The sequence below is a fragment of the Pinus tabuliformis genome, chromosome 7 (assembly GCF_031772625.1).
Source record: "Pinus tabuliformis cultivar Carrire ecotype Pingquan chromosome 7, CPIR1, whole genome shotgun sequence".
NCBI classification, from domain to species: Eukaryota; Viridiplantae; Streptophyta; class Pinopsida; order Pinales; family Pinaceae; genus Pinus; species Pinus tabuliformis.
Genome location: NC_142293.1, coordinates 276,639,015 through 276,645,014, shown reverse-complemented (window position 1 = coordinate 276,645,014; position 6,000 = coordinate 276,639,015).

Sequence of the window (6,000 nt, the reverse complement as noted above, 5' to 3'; positions counted from 1 at the left end):
GTCTATACTTGTGATGTTTTACAAGATCATTCCTGTATCAGAGCAGTAGTTAGTTTTCTAGTCAGTTTTGATTTGAGTATGGGAATGCCTACCTCAGCGATGATATGATCTAATATATATATCTTGCATTGAATGTCTTTACAGGTTCCAACCGGGCTCTCCACTAGATGATCCTTGAAATGATAAAGTACTTCACTCTTCCTAAATGATAAATGAAATCCTCATCTACTACATACTTTGCACTTTAGGGGGCAACCTGTTACACAAAAATATCGTCACCATGATTATTTGCAGTCAGTATGGGTCTATCATCACTTGTACTATCCTCCTAAGCATGTATCAGACCTCAGCTCTTCAAGTCAAGCTTTGAAAATGAGAGAAAGACATTGAAAATCAATGAAACTCTGCTTCCGCACTTTCTCTCACTGTCACCTGCGGTCCCGCACCTTCTGTTTACAAAAACTGTGGACCTGCCTGCTCTGTCCCTAAAGGTGTGGTTGTGGACCCCTGTGAAAGTCAAAAGGCGTAAGTTTTATCTTAAAAAACTCACTTTGGGTTAATTCTAGAGGATTCTAGAAGGAATTTTGACGTGGACTGTTCGCTCTGAGGTGGTTCATGCATCCCAAAAGAGGAGATAATCCCTTGATGAGAGGAGCTATCCCTTTGAAGGAGGGCTTTATCCCTTTGAAGGAGGACTTAGTAACCTCCCTCCATTGCACTATAAATATAGGCATTGGGCTGGTTGCTGAAGAGGTTAGAAGCTAAACATTTTTTAGGGTAAATGCTGGTGAAATCAAGACTTCCTAGTTGAGCTTAAGAGGAGAGATCACATACCCTTTTGGCTTCATTTGGGAGTGAGTGAAACTTGTCAAAGTAGAGGAGACTTCTTTCTGGACCCTGGGAGGAGCTTGTACAGCGTCAAGGCAAAGGTTGTAAATTTCTTCTTCTTTTGAATTAATACAATCAAATTCATTTTTCTCATCAAGTATCTCATGTTATTTTTTTCATGGACTCCTTGACTTTCATGTTAAATATGTTTTATGATATTGGCTTTTCAAGTGCTATTTAATTTGTTTGCCTTGTTTTTGTTTGCAGATTCGCGACAAAGGAGCTCATTTGGATCGAAGGAGCGAGGGCATCAACAAACTTGCGTTGGACCTAAGGTAGGCCCTAAAAACACTTGTTTGTCATTGTTTATTAAAGCATATTTAGAGAAAGATAGCGTCTGGTTGGTTTGCTTGTCATTAGGTCTTCTTTAGATTCTAGGAAGGTCTATCTTGTCCGCAAGATCGACTTATTCCATGTGACAAAAACTATTCTAAGACAGCCTTAGCCGCCCAACAACGACCAAATTCAAAGAATCCTAGGAAGTTGTATCCTAAAAAGAATGGTCCTAAACCAAACAAAGGTCCTTCAAAATGAGAAGGCAAATAAAAGCAAAGGGAAGAAGACTAATAGACATTGCCAATTTTGTAATCGAGATGACCACTTAGAATCCAAATGCTTTAAGAATATTGAAGCCTTGGAAGCAGCAATGAAGAAGCATAACATCCATTTGGAGTACTCTTAAACTTCCACTTCATCTTTAGGAATAACACTTTCTGGATGTGGTTGTCAAACATCTCGGTCTGGATATGCGCTAAATGTATTTTCTTCTTGTAATTCTCATGAGTGGCTCATTGATTCTAGAGCTTCTTATCACATGGCCAAAAACAAAGCCATGTTTTCTTCTTTAAATGATTGTAACGCCAAAAATATATATGTTGGTGATGATAGATCTCTTGGTGTTGTAGGAACTAGAACTTTTCATATAGACAATGGTCAATTTAATGATGTATTACGTGTTCCAACCTTCTCCTGCAACCTTCTATCTGTATATTAGATAACTCATTTAGGTGAAGCTAAAATCGTTGAATTTTAACCTCACAATGTTGTAGTTAAGGACCTAAGAGATCCTAGACAGATTTTAGCTACTCGCATTGCTGATGAATCTACAAGGTTGTATAAGTTTAACAACTTTCGGTCATCAAATCTTCTATCGGTATTTGTTGCTCATAATGATGAAGTGAGAAAACTTTGGCATGAGCGATTTGGTAACTTAAACTATCGCTCCCTTCAGAATATATCGAAAGAAAATATGGTGACAAGTTTTCCAATGGTATCTTGCAGAGATGGTGTTTGTTCCGGATGTGTACTCGGAAAACATCATCGAGATAGTTTTGAAAAACGTGCCTCTTGGCACACCTCAGCCCCTTTACAACTTGTGCATAGTGATTTATGTGGTCCACTTCGAGTTGTTTCATTCTATGGCTACAATTATTTCTTAACTTTCATTGATGATTTCTCTAAACGCACTTGGGTATACTTCTTAATACTCAAGAGTGAAGTATTTAACATGTTTTTGGCCTTTAAGGCCTTTGTTGAAAAACAATCTGGACATCAAATTCTTAAACTAAGATCTGATAATGGTGGAGAATATGTTAACAACAAATTCATCAACTTTTGCATTGAGAATGGAATTCAAATGCAAAATATTGTTCCATATACTCCACAACAAAATGGTGTAGTTGAAAGGAAGAATCACACCTTAAAGGAAATGGCTAATTATATGCTTCAATCTAAAGGACCTAGTCTTAATTTTTAGGCAGAAGCAGTTAACTGTGCATATTACATAATAAATCACACTCCTACTAAGGTTTTAAAGAATATCACTCCAGAAGAAGCATGGATCTCAATTAAACTAGATGTAAGTCATTTTCGTGTTTTTGGAAGTGAAGCATGGGCCCATATTCCAGATGAGAAACATAAATATTTAGAACCTAAGAGTGAAAAATGTATTTTTGTTGGATATTTTGAAGATGTCAAAGGATATAGACTTATTCCACTTAAGTCCAAAAATGTTATCATTAGAAGAGATGTAAGGTTTGCTAAAAGTATATTGGCCTACGAGCCTAGTTCAACAGATGTGCGACCTCTCTCTATCTCTTCTACTTTTGAAAATATTTTTTCTTCAAATGATGAAAGCGAGGATGACAATGCTCCCCCACCTTCTCAGGATCCTTCTTCAGCTCCTCAGCTTCCAAAATGGGTCTGTGCTGCTCAGGATGTAGTAGGTGCTCTTGTCGGTGATCCTATAGATCAGTGATGTACATGTTCTTAGTTTGAAAGAGCCTCTTCTTTACTAGCTCAAGCTTCAACGAATTATGATCCTGACACCTTTGCAGAAGCTTCAGGGCATCCAAATTGGGACGCATCTATGATTGAAGAATATCGTTCATTATTGGAAAATGATGCATGGGATCTTGTTACTCTACCAAAGGGACAATAACTTGTTAGATGCAAATGGGTTTATAAAACCAAGTATGGACCAAATGGGAAAGTTGATAAACATAAAGCTTGTCTTGTTGATAAGGGTTTTTCACAAGTTGAAGGCAATGACTATACTGAAACCTTCTCCCCTATTGCCAAAATGAACTCGATCTTCCTTTTTCTTTCCCTTGCTGCCTCTTTCAAATGGGAATTCCATTAGATGGATGATAAATCTACCTTCTTGCATGAGGAATTGCATGAATAAATCTATATGGAACAACCTATTGGATTTATACAAACAAACTCCAGCCTTGTACGTCGGCTTAAGAAATCCCTTTATGGTCTCAAGTAAGCTCCTTGGGCTTGGTATGTCAAAATGGATAGTTTTCTTTTAGAAACTAGCTTTTCTAGGTGTCACTCTGACAATATTGTCTATACCAAGGAAATGGGCAAGTCTCTTATCATTCTTGTTCTTTATGTTGATGGTCTTATGCTTATTGGTAATGATCCCAACCTTATAAACCATGTGAAGTCCAACCTTAAAAAGAAGTTTGAAATGACAGACTTAAGGCACATGCGTTATTTTCTTGGTCTCCAAGTCTTGCAATACAAGGAAGGTATTTCCCTCTCCTAGTCCAAGTATGCCTGTGATCTTCTATGCAATTTTCACATAGAAGACTATAAGCCAACCCCTTCTCCCTTTCAGTATGGAGCCAAACTTTCAGTCACTTGTACTTCCCCTGAAGTTGATGCTACCTTATACCATCAAGTTGTAGGAAAACTTTTGTATCTGACCCATACTCATCCTGACCTTTCCTTTGTTGTTGGCCTTATTGCTCGGTTTATGCAAATCCCACATGAAAGTCATTGGAAAGCAGCTAAAAGAATACTTCATTATGTTCGAGGTATAGTCTAGTTTGGGATTCATTACAGTGCAGAAGCATCTCCTCTATTAGTTGGTTTCACTGATTCTGATTGGGCTGGTGACCTTGATGATTGGAAGTCTACTACAGGTTATGTGTTTGCTCTTGGTTCAGGACCTATTACATGGGCTTGCAAGAAAAAAATTGCCATTTCTCTTTCTTTACTAGAAGTAGAGTATCATGGTGTCATAGAAGCTAGTAAGGAAGCCCTGGGGCTTCGTCAGATCCTGTTAGAGTTTGGCTTTCAGTAGCAACATCCGACTACACTTTGGTGTGATAATCAAAGTGCCATTCAACTATGCAAAGATCTAGTCCAACATCAGTGTAGAAAACACATTGAACTGCACATGCACTTCATCAGAAAGCTCATTCATGACCATGTTCTTGAAGTACAATATTGTTCAACAGATGATCAAGTTGCAGACATCTTTACAAAGTCTCTCACAGAGGCGAAGTTTACTAAACTTTGATTTATCGTTGGAGTTCAGGAAGTTGTCACTAATGGGGGATAGGCTCTAATGCCTCCTTCCTTCTCCTATTGTGTCATATTTGTACATCCTTCAATCCTATCCCAAGTTTTTATTAAGGGGGGATGTTAGGATATTCCGACACATAGGAAATAGTTAAGTATAACTTGGTCTAGTGTAGAGTTAGGTAAAGTGTCTTTCATTACTATGTACTTTTGTAACTTACAATTCGATGGTCACGATATTTAGTGATCCGACGGTTCATTCTCTCCTCGGTATTACCAACACTTGATCCATGGCTTAACACTTGATTGGTCCATGATCTCTATTTAAAGAGCATGGAGGGTCATTTGTAGGGCAACCATTCATGAGAGAAGTTGATGTAAATTTTCATTCTTTTATTAATAAATTTCTTGAAGTGGCTGCGTTGGCTCAGGAAGTGGATTTTTTCCCTCTTTGAGGGTTTTAACCATGTCAACAATACTAGTGTATTGGTCTGTGATCTATTTGTGAGGGGTGTCCTTTAGTGTTATGTCTGAGGAACTTACCCTATAAATTCCTACAAAAGACACCCTACCTTTAGTCTTATATGATTTGGTCATATCATTTCCAATAATTATAAAACATATCTTAGATTTTTCTTAGAATAAAATTTTGAAACCCTTTCAAATACACAATGAATCAACAAAAACATGTTCAAGGCTTTTAACTTCAAAACACTTCAAAAAAATATTTTTACTTGAAACTCCACTACAAATATTCAATCAGGAAAATACTCTCCAACGAATATCGTGTCTTCAAAACCATAACACATTTCCTTATTATAATTTAATATCAAACTATTCTCAAAGTATAACCTTAATAAAAGAAGTAAATTCCTCTTTTATTTAAAAAATTCATTTTTCCCCATTTTCTTATCTACAAACTTGGTCCAATTTCTTATCTACAAACATGGTACATGTGAGGTCTTGTTATAAATTTGAACACCATAGTTTAGTATTATGCATCATTTGAATACCAAAAATTAGATGATTCTATGCTTGAACTCTTTAGATATTTCCACTCCCTTTAAACAATGAATAATGACTCTCTCTCATTTAATGATTTCACTAGTAGTTGGTAGTTGTCTTCTTTTTAGATCGCTTTATAAATGGTAACTTCAACAATCATGGTGGCTCTATGTATCATGTAGTGGATTCAACTATTTCATTCTTATTCTTCATTTAATTATGGTTACAATTACAAGTGATTCACTTTTTATATGTTCAATGTCAGAGTGGCTATGGTTTTGTAGAATAATA